This window comes from Gavia stellata, chromosome 5 (assembly GCF_030936135.1).
Source record: "Gavia stellata isolate bGavSte3 chromosome 5, bGavSte3.hap2, whole genome shotgun sequence".
Classification (NCBI taxonomy): Eukaryota; Metazoa; Chordata; class Aves; order Gaviiformes; family Gaviidae; genus Gavia; species Gavia stellata.
In genome coordinates, this window is record NC_082598.1 from 13,807,795 (window position 1) to 13,823,816 (window position 16,022).

General features: G+C 40.1%; 1 protein-coding gene across 1 annotated transcript in view; it reads right to left on the reverse strand.

Annotated features, from left to right (window-relative positions):
* Nucleotides 1-1,965, reverse strand: part of WFS1 (wolframin ER transmembrane glycoprotein) — a 36,655-nt gene extending 34,690 nt beyond the window's left edge. The window contains exon 1 of the mRNA XM_059817654.1: nt 1,950-1,965. The gene's annotated coding sequence lies outside the window, so the exon portion shown is untranslated. The remainder of the gene's footprint in view (nt 1-1,949) is intronic.
* Nucleotides 1,966-16,022: the final 14,057 nt, after the last annotated feature.

Below are 16,022 nucleotides of genomic sequence, written 5' to 3' on the forward strand. Positions count from 1 at the left end.
GCATATAAATAACTTTTAATGTTCTACTTACAGATGCAAAGACTAGCCCCTAACTTTTTACGGAACATTATTGACACGTCTATAATGATAGAAAAATTCACTTCATATCAAGCACCTAGTTCACAGCCACCACCTAATCGGGCGACAGAGAAAGACAAGAAGGCAAAGGAGGAAAAGGTGTAGAACTCTCCACTGGAAATGAGGAGAGGAACACCACCAAAGATGCTCTTTATAAACACTTCCAGTTGAAATACACATGATCCAAAATAAGCTGACTTTATTTACTACTAAACTGCTATCCAGTTTTATAAAAAATAGCATGTATACAAAAAACCACTAAGGCAGGGAGAGAAAGGCCTTACAGTTCCTTACAAGAGAAGACCTTTTAACCTCCACTGTAAGCCCTCTCCTAAACGACGAGAGGATCTCTGTTCTATAGTAAAAAGTTCCTTAAATAAGTAAACTTTTTCATAAAAGTGCTTACAGAAAGCTTAGCTTTTACAAGACAGGAAATAGCAAGATATGCATACACTACCCCGGTATAACACATAGTAACCCTTGCTGCTTAAGAGCAACTTCCCTGAAGTTAACCAATTCACAAGGAACACTGTGGAAGGTATCTGGCTGTAAACTATATTCTTTTAGTTCTGTATGTTCAGAATACTGACCTAAAGATGTCCTTGTAAACATGAAAGTAGTATAGCTAAAATCAAAGATACAACACCTAACTCAGCTGGCAACTACTTCTACTTAGAGAACACTAAAATCACAACAGGATGCTAAAAGTATCAGCAATATTACCATCATTAAACATATTTTTTGCAATTTAGCCAACTTGCTTGCCAAAATTAAGCTTCCCTAAACCAGAAAATATTTTATTGATATGAGTAAATGCATTTCTGTATTATGTTTCTACATCAAGTTATTAATAAACCAACACAGTTCCATTCAACCTTCAAACAGTCCTAGGAAAACACAGAGATTAAAATACTTTCCCAGTAAAGCAGCAGGAGTATTTTTAACCATTATACAATCACAAAAGTTACTTCGCATCTGGTTTTAAACTTGACCTTAGCGCTCCGAAAGAGAGACGAGCAAGAGAAGACATGCCGAGGCTCCAGCCCAGCCGGCAGCGGCAGAGGATGCGCTGCACAGCGAGACTCCAGCTCTTTTGGGGCGCACCCCTTCCAGAAAGGAGACGAGGGCAACTAAGACATCTCTCCAATACACATGCGACGAACAGGAAAACACTCACCTCGGTGTTAGCTAGCAAAAAAATACTCCCGCCCCAAAAGTCACTCTGCACTTGTCCTGTGAAGGACACCACCAAGTTTCCCTGCTGCAGGCTTAGACGTGAGCAGATGCTAGCCCTTAGATTTGATTGTAGGATTTTTTCTGACAGTCTGGGAACAGGAAGCAGGGTAAGACTTTCGGGGAGCGCGGGCTTGTTTAGAAGCCAGACGGCGCCGAGGGAGGAGCCGGGGGCCACCCGCGGGCCCGCGCCGCCCCGGGACGCCCGCCCGGCCGAGCCCCGCTACCGGCGGTGACTCTGCAACTACCGCTCCCGGCGGGCAGGACGGGACGGGAGAGCCGGAGTTTGCTCGGCCTCGTTCCCCGTGACGCCGGAGGGTGCCCAGGCGGCGGCTGCCACCCCGGAAGGCCGGGAAACCCCGGCGCGCAGCCGGAGCACGGCGCGGGGCGGGAGGGAGGCCGGCAGCTCGGGCCGTCCTGCCAGCGGTCCCCGCCCCAGACGCTCACCGAGCCCGGCAGGGCGAAGTCACCAGCGCGGACTCCCGGCGGCAACTTTCTCTCCGGCTCCGGCGACAGCTGGGCGGCAAGTGGGGGCCCGCCAGCAGCCCGCAGCCCTACGGGGCGGCCCCGGCCCGCCCACCGGCCGCGGCCCTCTCCCCGCCGCGCTGTGCTGAGGGGGTAGCGCCGCTGCCACTCACCGCCCGCCGCTCCCCGGGGAGGCCTCTGCCGCTGCCGGGCGGGGCCGGTGGGAGGAGGAGGAGGAGGAGGAGGAGGAGGAGACGGAGGCGGGCCGCGGCGGGCCGGCCGGTGGGTAGCGGTAGGGGCAGAGGGTGCTGCTGCCGCGGCGGGGGTATCGCGTTGTGTGCAGCCTCTTCCCGCGCTGCGGCAGTGGGCTGGGGGCGGCTGCCCGCCGGTGGGGGACGAGAGGGGTATCTTGGCGGAGGCGGCCGGGGCGGGTTTGGGTAGCTTCAAAATGGCAGCGCGGAGAGTCGAGGGCGGCGTCCGTCCTCAGGAGAGGGTCTGTGGCGCGGCCGCTATGAAGTGGCTTCTGGCGGGCCGTGAGGTGGGGCTGGCCTGGAAGCGGCGGAGCCGGGCCGCGGGCCCCGCCGGGCAGGCAGCGCTGAGGGGGACAGGCCGTCCCGAGCGGTCACCGAGTGTCGGGGGAGGCGCCTGACAGCTTCCCCCGGCATCGGCCCGTTCTCCTCAAGTTGGGCCCTTCACTCGTCCGTCTGGGGAACAGAAGGAAGGGCTTGGGACAGCTCTGCCGAAGTGCCTCGTGTTAGGGAACGTGGGGGCCGGCAGGGGTTGGTGCCCTGTCAGCCGGGGTGGGCTAAACCGGCTTCCCCCGAGACTGAGAGGGGGCACCTTCCCCCTAACGCAGCGTTTCTCCGTAGAGAGCAAAAGGAGTGAAGAGAAGCGGGGAAAAGGGTGGTAACCGAGCAACTAGTTTTTCCTAGATGTCCTCTAAGGTACTGCTACGTACGCCCGTACTTCTGCTGCATACATGGAAAGCTCCTGGCCTGGTAGTGAGCTGTAAAGTTATCTGCAAGTGGTAGTAAACTTATTTCTTTTTAGAAGTAATACATTGCTTTTATTTTTTAGCTACTTTAAAACAAAGAAGTCAAGGTCCCTACACAGTACCGTGAATAGCTTCTAATTAAAAATAACCCCAACCTCACAAACTCAAAATCTGAGATTAAATTTAAACCAGCCATTCATGTGAGTTAATTTAGTCACTTAGGTTGATTTTTCCAAGTTTGCAGCAGATCATGGGAAGCTATGATATGTTTCATTCTCAAAATGTCAGTTAGATCCCACTTGTTGATGTTGCTGTATCCCCAGCATCCTTACTTTTTCCTTGCCTTGGGAAGTCATAACAAAATTCTTCCTTTTACCTAAAATAAGTTTCAACAAATGTGAAGTTAAGTTTCTGTTTTACTTAAAATAAAATTTGGAAAAAAACAGTTATTTTTAAGAAGATCATTTGCAGTCTAAGTCTAATATGGTTTTATCAGGAACATACAATGCCTGCCTTGTGTTATCTGTTCAGTTGTTTCTTTAGACTGACAGTATGACTTAACTCAGATATGACAAACTTGTAATGCTGCAATCTGCTCCCCCTGCTTATTCACATTTGCTTCAAGATATTATTCTATACAATTGATTTGATATTTAGTGGGTGTGCTTAACGGATGTAACTTGCTTAGGGAACAGGTGGAAATGAGGGTGGTAGCTGCAAAAGTAACTAAAAAGGAAGTGCAAAATGAAGCCTCCCCTGCTCCTTGTGCCCCCTCCTTTCCAACACAAGGCACAGTCACACACTGGCATAAGCCATTCCAGAGGAGCTCAGTTGAAGGTTAAAACTGCCACACTGACTGCTAACCTGCTTAACAGTGAGACTTGGTGTAAAATACATTCTGTGGTTGCTTATGGCTGATCTTAGCTGAAGATGCACATTAGTGCCATTGCTGAACTTGATCAGGTCCTTAAGAAAAGGCCACCTAAAGCTTTTTCAGTAAATGAATTGTCACACATACCTTATATACTCACTTACATGTTATATAAATACATATAACATTACTGAGAGTAAACCAAGCTCAAACATGATGGCAGCTTCCATTTTCAACTCCGCTAATTTCACTTTGGCTTACCCTTTATCACAAATGATTAGTTCCCATTTGGCATTATCACAGTTGCCAATTGTTACAGCTACAGAGAAGAAACATGGAAGTACTGTAATAACTCACCACAACACCTCTTTTAATTTCAGTTATGTACTATGACTCATAGAATGAATAGAATGGTTGAGGTTGGAGGGGTCTGCTGGAGGTCATCTGGTGCAGCCCCCCTACTCATGCAGGGCCACTTACAGCAGGTTGCCCAGGACCATGTCCAGATGGCTTTTGAGCATCTCCAAGGATGGAGACTCCACAACCTCTCTGGGCAACCTACGCCAGTGCTCGGTCACCCTCACAGTAAAAAAGCTTTTACTGATGTACAGACGGAGCCTCCCATATTTCAGTTTGTGCCCATTGCCTCTGGTCCTGTCACTGGGCAGCAGTAAAAAGAACCAGGCTCCACCCTCTTTGCACCCTCCCTTCAGGTGTTTATATACTTTGGTAAGATTCCCCTGGGCCTTCTCTTCTGCAGGCTGAACAGCCCCAGCTCTAACAGCATTTCCTCATAGGAGAGATGCTCCAGTCCCTTCATCATCTTTGTGGCCCTTTGTTGGACTCTCTCCAGTCTGTCCATGTCTCTTGTACTGGGGAGCCCAGAACTGGACACAGCACTCCAGCTGTGGCCTCACCAGTGCTGAGTAGAGGGGAAGGATCACCTCCCTCCACCTGCTGGCAACACTCCTAATGCAGCCCAGGATACCAGTAACCTTTGCTGCAAGGGCACATTGCTGGATCACGTTCAACTTGGTGTTCACCAGGACCCCCAGGTCCTTTCCTGCCAAACTGCTTTCCAGCTGGGTAGCCCCCAGCACGTATCAGTGCCTGAAGTCGTTCCTCCCCAGTTGCAGGACTTTGCACTTCCCCTTGTTGAACTGCATGAGGTTCCAGTCAGCCCAGATTAAAAAAAATTCCTATTGCAACAAGAACAAAATAAAAAAGGTTGCAGTTCAGCCAGTTTCTTTTTGTATTAGAGAATCAATAATCCTTTTACAAATATTTTGTAAGTTTACAGAGTGATGTTTGTTGACTTTAGCTGATTTCTGTAAACATTGTTTACTCAAGATATGATAAAATGTAGCCGGAATGATTGCTCAAACATCTTAGGCACAGTACTGAGATACAGGCTGAAATTAACTGCTTTTCCATATTATCATCAATGAGTTCTAGAAATATACTTGAACAGGGACATCTAATGATTTAAGCAACTCATATTAAACTCTGTTAAACCGCATGTGATACACACTGACATTTTCACATTCTGTTGTGAAATTTGTATTTCAGCATCCGGGCATGCGTGTAGTATTAAAATGTTTAAGAAAAGTCTGTCTCTTAGAAAATTTAATTTGTAACAGCAAAACACAAGATCATGCTACAACATTTAAATCAACATTTTGTTATTAAATCAATCAATTCAAACTGATTTACCTATTAATTAATTTACCTATTATTCATTACTGAAATGAAACCACATTTGTAGCATTGCTGGCATACAAGTAGTTTCTCAGCAGTCCAGAGGAAAAAAAAACATTTAATCAAACTAAAGCAAAGAGATAAAGCAGCGATCATCCCAGAAAATAGACCTCCATGAAGTATGAATCATTCCAATGAATAGCCTTCAACTCTGTATGTTTGTCACAACACCTCTGAATAACAGTCCATTTCTTTAGTCCGTGGTAAGATCAGAAATAGATTTGACGTAATTAGTCTGGATGTTTCTGGAATATGTTAATCCGAGCAAAAATATTGTTGGCAGTGCTGTTGTTGTAAGAGTAAGAAGAGCTGAAAAATTCATAGAGAAATGCCATGTGCATCTTCAGTACTTATACATTATGAAAGGAAGTACATTATGGAAATAAAAATACCTGAGTGATGCTAAATAACCTGTACTAAATGCCATCTCAAAGATTATCCCTTTTTTTGCCCCACCTTACCAATTAAGAGAACAGCTGTTATTTCAAAATGATAGGTTTTGTTGTTTACTCTGTTACACCCATTTTAACAGTATACTTTAATTGATGGAAACATTACATCAGCATAAAATGAGTGTAATAAAAGCTCCAGCATACCTCATGAGCAGCAGGGTACTATTGTTTCATTACACTAAGGGCCAACCTGAAAAAAGACCTTTTTTTGTTAAACTTTTTTTTTGAAGGCAGTGTGTAAAAAGCAGCAGGTATTTTCTGTCAGAGTGAGCTTGATACGTTAAGCATACTGAGATGATAGATGTAGAATCTGGAGAATGAAGAATGTGATCTCAGCAACTAAGATGTTTGTGCCATTTGGGATGGACATATGGGAGGAAGAATAATAAAGGGCAAGGGTGGGAGGAAATGGAAAGAAAAACACAAGGAAGTGGGCACAAAAAGCAGGTAAAAATAGGAATTGAGTTGTGTGAAGACTGGTGATGAAGACTCTTCTTCCCAGGTCTGCATGTTCAATACGCCTCTGTCACTTCAGGGTTGTAGTAGCTTTTGCGTTAAGTACCTGTTCTCATGTGCTGAAGTATGTAGGGTAATGTGAGCGTATTTCCCTGTCCACTGCTCTTTTAACCTCTCTTTATTCCACTGTCCTTATGCCAAATACTCTTTGGATGGCAGCACACAAGTAGTATTCATTGTCATTGTTTTATATAAAAAAGCAACACTGTCATTCTCCCATTAGCGCTCTCAGCTGTGAGGAAAGGGTCAGCATTTTCCTTTCATGAATACCTATGCTATGGGTGACTTATGTGGCATCAGATCTTCAGTTTTGCACTTATTTCTCAGCTATCTTTCCTAATCATGGACATACACTGTGAAAAAGGAAAAGATTTTAAAAACAGGCACAGACACAACCAGTAGCCACACAAGTGGTAATTAAGTAAGGCTGTGAAGGTTTGACACAGCAGCTATTGGGAGCTAAGTCCTGGGTTGGTTGCATTCCCTGGAGCAGGTAAAGGGGAGTGTGCTCTTGTTTTACTTCCTTGAATGTTCTCGATTTGTTCTTTGCACAACTTCATTCTGAGACAGCTACTGATTTCATCACTAATCCACAATCTAAATGGGACTTGGCTTTCTAACACCTGAAACTGCAGCTGAACTAAAGTTGTACTTGCTCTGTTCTGCTACAGTCTGGAGGAAACAGGGCACTTTTCCTAGAGGGAAGGAGTATTAACTCAAATCTTTATACACACACAAAAAAAGCAACAAGTATCAACAAAGTCTGGAACTCTATCTTGAATCAGTTTGGTGGTGCCAGAGATGAAATTTGGTCTAAAATCAGATTTTACATATTTAAGCACTGAGAATTTCTTGATAGAGGTAACTTCTCACTCTACAGTTTGTAAATAGTTTGTAAGTAAATGAGGTTGCACTGAGAAGTACCATGGCCCCCCTCAAACAACATATTTAACACAGATGAGTTTGCATCAACCTTTCAAATTGCCAAGTACGCCACAAATTCTGTCCTGTAAATTGATACATTAGTGTTCTTTCCTTCACAAGTCACGCATAATCTTTTGCTCACAGTGACCTCTAGTGTGAATGAATGAAACAATTTAGTGCCATCCAAGGGAGTGCACGTAGAACTGTGAACATAGAACACTATGCATTCATAGTGTTACCTGTTTAAGGGGACACGTGTACCATCTGTTTGATTGTATGACAGACTGCTTTATGGATTAAACAAGCATGCAAAACATGAACAGGAAACAGTAAACCCAAAAACATTCCCTCAGCCATACTAAATAAATAATTTAAAGATCTTTCATGATTTCTGTGTAATTTTGTTCAGATTTTTCTTTATCAAAAAACCCATGCATGATTCAGTGTTCCCAAGTGCCAGAGATTGCTTTTACTTTCTGAAGTACAGCCTTGTCCTGGACTTTGTATGAGAGATACAAATCAGAAGACAGTGATGCAAGAATTTCTACAAGAACTGCTGTAAAATGTACAGATTCTCCAAACCCTGACCCCAATACAGTTTTGAATCAACCTCAATACATTACATACATTTTCTTCACTGAAGTATATCGGAGTAACCATTTCCCTCTCTCTTTTGCAGAACAATTTGAATGGATTAGGAAAAAAAGCTCTAAAGCAAAGATTTTTTTTTTTGTTCAGTTTCTTCCAAATTGCAGGAGAAAAGAAGAGAGTGGAGCAGATCATTATAGAAAGTTAGCAAGGAATATTCTTGAGGGTTGGCAGTGTTAAATCTGGAATTTGACAGTTAAAGGGAATTTAGCTCTAGAATTAGCTAAAACAATCCCTGACTTACTATGAATTAAAGCTATAAGCATCTTCCCACATTTCAGGAGGAAATAATCTCTGGATCACTTTAGACAAATAGAAATGACCATTTCTTTGTCAAACAGACAAGTTCACATGGCTTGAAATAGGAAGCATTAATAATTTGCAAAGAATACTAAAGAAATTTTTCTATAAACTACTTTCCATCCTTTCCAGGGTTCCATCTGCTATACAGCAGCAAACATAGACATGTTGTTCTCCATCCAGAAAACATTATGTATAAATTGCTGTCTGAAAAATTGAGTTGCTACATCTCAGTTTCAGGCATCTTTAATGTAAAGGAGTCTGTAATAGAGATTGTGTAGAATTTAATTAAGGTTTTACAAATGTGCAAAACTGTCACATTGAAAATTAAATTTCTGACAGGAAATATATGCTATTAGTCCTATACATGTCAGATCAAATTCTGTCATATTGTGGCTTTCAGTGTTTTAGTCAGGAAGCCTGCATAGAGTCGTATTAGTCATTAAACTTTCAAATCATATTTATGTCAATATTGCTATCTCCAAATCTCACTGCTTCCTGCCTAAAAAACTGGATACTTATTTCAAAGCTTTGAATACAAGCCCACTGACAGAAATATGAAAAGAAAGCGAAGTGTTAAGGAATTATTAAATAGAGAATTTCAGAATTATTTGCAAAGTTCATATTATTTATTGTCAATTACATAAAACAATCAAGAGAAAGGGTTCAGACAATTTGAAATGTGGATTTAAACCTCTGTTCTTTGTCCATTCGGCTCTTATCTTCACAAAACCTTTTACATACAACTTTTCTACTATATATTTCACTATGCTTGTTCAGATTTTATTTATACATGTCAGTACTCCAATCCTGTTGATTAACATCAAAAGCAGTGGAATTTACTAACTGTAACAATGACTTTACCTGACATTAAAAGGAGTGTAGGGACAGGTTGCAGCTCTTTAATAATGCTGTTTTATCATAGCAAATGCAATCATCTAATTATTCTCATGGTGCCAAATGTAGTTAAGTCTGTATTCTCGCAGGATGGTGTTGGTCAGCTTGAGCCATTTCAACATCTTCACAATCCTGTCTGTAATTACTAAGTTACACTCACAAGGCTCCCACCAGGTGGCAATAACACTCTTCATTCTTCAAAGCATTTGCTATATTATAGATGGTAGAAATGTAAGTTATGTACTAATTAGAAAGAAAAAATTGTAATTTATAATAATCTGAAGGTGATAGAAAATTATTTTCCTGAACTCTCAAAGCACAAGCACTTAGGAAAAGTAATTTGTAAGTGGGAACAGACTGCAGAGTGCTGGACAATATCCATTGTTAGGTTCTTAACATCTATTTCAATATAAATACAAGCAACATATTCCACTTGGTTCCTGAGAAACAGAAATTGTTTAAATTTGCCTTTTGATGAAACCACAGAGAGCAGACAGTGTGAAATGCTAATTTACTAGTGGGAGCTTAAACCTCACAGACATCTCACAATTTTAGCTCAAATTTAGACGGATCAAATTCACACCTTCAGCTACAAATTAAAAGCTCTTTTTAGACTTTTAATCTAGTTGTATTTCTGTAAGTGCTGTACAACTGCTATATTCCTATTCTGTATTTCTGGAGGAGAAAAAATCTGCACACATGCACTTTAAGACTCCAATTTGCCAGAAGTGGTGGACTTGCTGTGCACTCACTTTTCAGATGCTCTGCACGTGGTCAGCAATCTATGTACAAGACATTACAAACTCCACCTGCAGAGCTGTGCACCTGCTTAGACCAGCAGTACGAGTTCCACATACTCAGGGTTTCCAGATTTATTGCAGCCCAGTTAGTCGGACAGCATGCAAAGTTCTTGACCAGTGAGAAAAATCCTCAAATTTCTCCTAGAAGAGTTGCCAGGAAGGAAAAGAGGGCATGTCTGAGGAAACCGAAAGATATAACCGTTGTGGTATCTCAAAACTAGTCACACAATAGTTAGCTCACTCTTCAGTGTCTTATCACACACAGGCATGCAATGTGCTCAGTTATTTTCTTGAGTTCCCTATGATAATACGTGATAAGACTTAAGTGCCCAAAATGGTCATCACAAGGAATGAAGAGGACAGCATCTAATCAGCCAAACAGTCCTAACGAAGGAGGTGGAGACAAGCACTACAAACTTTCTCACACAGAGGAAACAGTTTAGAACAAATGCCTGTTTCTGCTCATACAATACAACCTATGGTAGTTTTTAAGAACTGAGGTCATCTTGTATACTTTACACACAGTTCCTTTGTACATTTTCAGTCAGCAGAACTCTATGTTCCAGCAATATACCCATAATTTAATAATTTCCACAAATCCTATGCAAGTAAAATATTTTTTCCTGCTCCCTCACGTAGAGGTGTACGTACATAAAATTTCATAAGTATTTCCAAACCATTTCACTGTAACCTCAGAAACCAGAACTGGTCAGAATCCCTGTACATTCTGAATTTTTAAACTATTGCAACTTGTGTGATCACATAAACTGTCCATTTTCATTTTTTTTTCCCAAAATGCTTACACTTGGCATAAAGAAAAAGCTGCTGTAGGAAAAGATTATAGCAACATAGGCATTATTTTTTTCTACTGTAGTTATATAGAATATATAGAATATATTTCTATGTAGTTATATAGAAGTTGAAATTGCAGAGAAAAGTAATTTGTAATATTGGGTGAAATAGGATATTGCCTTTGGTTCGGATTAAGGAAAATGTAAGGTGATTTCAAGTTATTGCCTTTGATGTAACAGCTTATGAAACATAACTGCTAGTTTTATCTGAGTATATCATGAAACATGCATAAACCTGAAAAATTGTATTTAATATGGAATTTAATATCAGTTTTAGTTTTCTTCTGTTTCTAATAGGTTATTAGAAGAAAAGCCTTTGAACACAAATAGCTAAGAGAAAAAAGCTGCAAAAGTGATTCTTGAAAAAGAACATGAGTTAGGTTTTCCTTTCTTTTTCAGTTCACTTTAAAAAACCAAGTGTAAAACAATGCACAAAATATTGAATAGGCAATGTTGTCTGCAGAAGTAAAAACTTCACTGCCTTATATATTCTTGAATAGTCTAGCAATATTAAGACACATTCTGTTTCAATGGAAGGAATCATTCAAGTGTAGGAAAATTCCAACTGCAGAAGGTCACTGCAACTTCAAACCATCATATACAACAACACTGTTAAATATCTAAGGCACATTCTCAACTAAATAGGCATAAATAGGCTTCACTGGGAATGCCTAATAGTGATGTAACTAATTCACTGAAATAGAGCTTATAGTGATAATAAATAAATAAATAATAGAGCTTATAGTGATAATAAATATCCTCAAATTGGTGAATTCCTGTATATATTATCATAGACCTAATATTGTCCAATCTGGGGTGCTGCATTCATGCTCTTATTTTGCTTACTCACAGAGTACTTTTTCTTTCTTCCCTCCCCCCTTTTTTGGGAATACCACTTACAATGCAAAACAATTAAGAATAAGAGTAGAAAAAACATCTTGTGCCAAATTTTGGATCAGGCTTAATTTAACCCTCAGGATGCCAGAGCAGAGTACAGGTCATAAAGAGCAGCTGCTGTTCCCTTTTAGCAATACCATTGTTCTTTGTGACAAAATTGTTCTCTACTAAAGCTGCACAATTTTATACATGAAATCCTACAACAGAAAGAAAAGGTGACGAAGAACTCTAAATTACTTTTCACAGTGGGAAAAAACCCAAGAGAAAAATAATGTATGTGCTGTACTCTCAAGACCATGCTATTTTGCACTCTTACATATGTCCATATCACTTTGCATCTGCAGGACATAGAGGACATAGTCAAATACTGCATACATACCTGAATTTTATCCTTCTTTCACACTATTCAGCCCCCTATTCTAATGCAAATGAAGTATCTTTCCTACCACCATCCTTCTTCAGGAATGGTGCCCAAAAAGCAGGAGGCAGCCTTCGTTAAGTGTCACTAGTGGTGGAGTGTCAGTAGAAAAACTACATGGAGATGCACTGATGTTCCTCATATTTTTCTGCAGTAACTTCTGGCATGTATTCCTTGCCCCATTCATCCTAAATCCCTGCAAAAATCTCTTGTCCACATATTTCCTAATGATATTTTCTACTTTATGTATACCATCACCCTTCACTTTACCTGCCCCACTTCCAACACACTCATGCATGTAGAAATATGTCTCTGTCTACATCATTTCTGGATCCAAGCGGACACTAGTATCATTAGTAGCACACTGATGCAATTTGTGCCTGAAATTTTACACACTTTCTGATGCAAATTTCCTTTGTATTTTTGGCACAGTTAATCTACAATGCAGACTAACTAGCTCTGGATAGAAGACAGTTGATTTACCACATACATTGTTTTTAAAGTCATGTTATTCCCACTTAATTCTATTTTTTTCTTCTTCTTTATTCTCAATTCTTCATCCATCAGTATTTGGTTTACCAGAATTTTGGGCTGCCCAGTATGCAGTAAATGCTGTCACCATTAATACTGAGTCAGATACTAGCAAATTCTTTGGTTTGGCACACTGTACACAATAAATACTTTTTTTTTTTTCTCACTGTATTGTAAGGTCATATTTGTTCTGCTGTATGCTCTAGGTCATTGTAGCACTACTGTTTGCCCAGATTCTTATTAAGGATGTATGACTCAGACTGCTTTTTTTCCACATAGATTGGTATTTCCAAGATGAATTTTTTGTCATACCTTTTCGTCTATGCACTTGTACTCTTTGAGTTTCATGCACTTCTTTCTGCTTTATGTGACTGTATTCCTGAATTATTCCTGGAATTAGGTTGAATGTCTCTGTTAAATAAAGCTTAGGTAAGGCTTAGCTGAGACTAAGTCAGCCGTAGACACTTACGATTTCTCCCCCCCCGTCATATATTAGGTTTCTATGTGTTTTGATTAGAAATGAACAACAAAATGTTGTAAAATAAACACCCTGGAAGATGGAAAATATTGCAAGACTTTGGGAAAGAGGTAAATACTGTCCTACATGGAACCTGAGAGATGGCATGTTCAGGATGGCAGTGCACCCCTGCTGTGTCCGTCACAGTGTGCATACGAGCAGTGTGACATATCGCTGTGAATCCTGCTCTATATGAACGCTACATGTCCTGGCCTTGTCAAGGTGTTGAGCTTTTCTAGTATTAATGTGTTGAGCTGGCTTAAGTTAGGGCTGTGTAAAGAAAACAAGGATTCGGCAACAGTTTCAGACCAAGAGTCTTGTAAACAAACATCACGAACAAATAAATGGCAGGCAGATTTCAGCGTGCAGGCTCAAATAACAACTGTTTTAACAGTTGGGAGTTGGAAAGAACTGAGTAATTTTAGAAAGAGAGCAATTTTTAGCTGGTTAAAAGGCAACAAGCATATAAAAGAGCTATGAATACTTTTAAAATTACTTGATTTCTTCAGAAATGGTACTTCTTGATCAAAATAAGTTGCTACGTATCAAGCAATATTTGGTGGGATGAAAAATCCAGAGAGAGAAGCCTGCAGGAAGAACTGGCAGGGAGCTAGGTAGACTCTCCTAGAACGGAAGGTGGAGAGACAACTGGTAAGAAAGATGTCTGTGTTTTATTGTTTCAGAACACAGCTTCTTGCAATTTTTTAGTTAACAATGCTCTGTGATTAGGAGAATATTTGATAACTGCTTGCCACTTTAATTGCCCCAGAAGAAAGAAAACTGTAGATTTGGTGAGGTAAATCATAGCTGATTCACTATAGACTGCATCTTGGGTCCAATTATGAAAGCAGGAAAAAGACATCACCTTGACGGACATACACTATTTGAGATCGCAGTCCTGAACAACTGGACTTTGAAAAACCAATCAGCCTGAGAGAAGATTTCTGATACTTTAAACAGACATAAACTTATGTTAGATACATGAAGTCTTTCAAATGACCTCAAATTTCTTTTCTCCTTGTTCTGAACAGCCTGGCATTAATTCACAGGAAGGCTCTCAGAAATATTAAAAATTCTTAAAAGCTTTTGTAATCTTAAATATGATTTGTAGCTGCAACTTTAGTAATAATAAAAGAAGATTTATCACAGAAAAATGGCTTATTATCATTCAGTATTTGCAGATGAAACTGAAAGAGCACAAGAATCATGTCTGAAATTTCACTCTTTAAAAAGAATTTCTAAGTAACTTGAGAGCCACAAAATCTGTTTACAGCTCAAAATGTTGATTTCTAAAACTGAATAAAAGCTGCTTAGCTTGAGGAGATAGATGACGGTACAAGAAATTGAGTACTACTTTAATTGTTGGCTCCTAATTTGACGCTTTCACAGTGGTTCAAACTTGAAAACAAACAGTCCAGTAAATGCAAAGAAACATTATTAGTTCTATGTTTCTATTAAAAGTGTTATGTCGGTAACTGGGTAACTTCTTCAGAGCAACAGTGAATTCTGGATAATGTTAGCAAAAGTGAGAGGAAAAGGAACTTCAATCTTTCGTTCATTAATTACTTAAATGTATAAACACAGAATCATCAATATCAACGTGAAAACAGAAGCAATAAGACTAGCAATAGCAAAAATGTGAGGTTCAGAACAGCAAAGACTGTTCTGTGAGTTAAATCAATCATTACAGTCATATTTTTGCCATTAAATTTAGCTATGACTACCTATGCCAGAGCTGAGGTTGACATAACTGGAGGATGTTCTACAACATGAAATGAAAAGGGTACTGTACAACCATGGTATAGCAGGTAGCTAGCAATAAAACAGACATCCATACAGTCCAATTCTGTGTAGCAGTCTTCTATGAGGACTGAGGAAGAAATATTCCCTGCATTGTCATGTGAAGCACAGCATCAGCAGAATAATTCTGCAGCCACAGGGTGTTCTCTAGAACTGTAGGAAGCATTTTACTCTAATTCCTAACAAATTAATATATTTAATTGTTCTTGAAAACTGTGTTCCCCTGAATAGTATTTTCCAGAGAATGTCTCTTTCATTCCTCAGAAAGCTCTTTTTAAAGCTGCCTCAAAGGCTAAACACAACAAATAATTTTTTCACGGTTTTAAATTCTCCAGGTCAGAGATCAGTGCATGAATATCCCTCTTCTGGCACAGGATTTTGAGGCTTCAAATTGCCACTGAAGTTATAGAAAGAGGTATTGCCTATTAAATTAGCGAGCTTTCCTAGATCTGTACTACAGATGCTCTTTAATCTGTACCCCTTAATGTTATTATCCATGTCTAATCTATTGTTTTCTTTCCCTCCCAAATAGGAGGGCTATGTTCAGTCAACCTGTTTCTAATATACTAAGTTAAAGCACCAAATGCATCTTCACACTTACAAACTCCTCTCTACAGCTAAAAAGATTCATGATTACACATTCTCTTTTATAAGCAATAATTTGCCTTTCACATAGTTTTTAATATGCATGTCCAAAAGCATTCTGATCATACTGTTCCCAGATAGATTCAGCAACAAAACAGAAAGTTACACAGCAAGTTTACAACTCCAAAGTTGTAAAAAACCCCTGCAAATACACTTACCTACACTCAGGAAGCCTGGAATCTAGAAAAGGCATGCATTGCCATTTTAATTCTCTTCTCTTTATGCATGTCATTTTTTCAAAATACTTTCTTTCATCATTTCTTTGTTACGTTTCTACATATACAGTTACAATTTTCTGGCTATGAAGAGATAAAGACCAACAACATCCAGCAGTGATGGAGAAGAATCAGTATTGTAATACCATGGGTTCTTTTAACACTGAAATAAATCTGTATATTTTAAATGAATCATGTCAGTGTACCTAGAC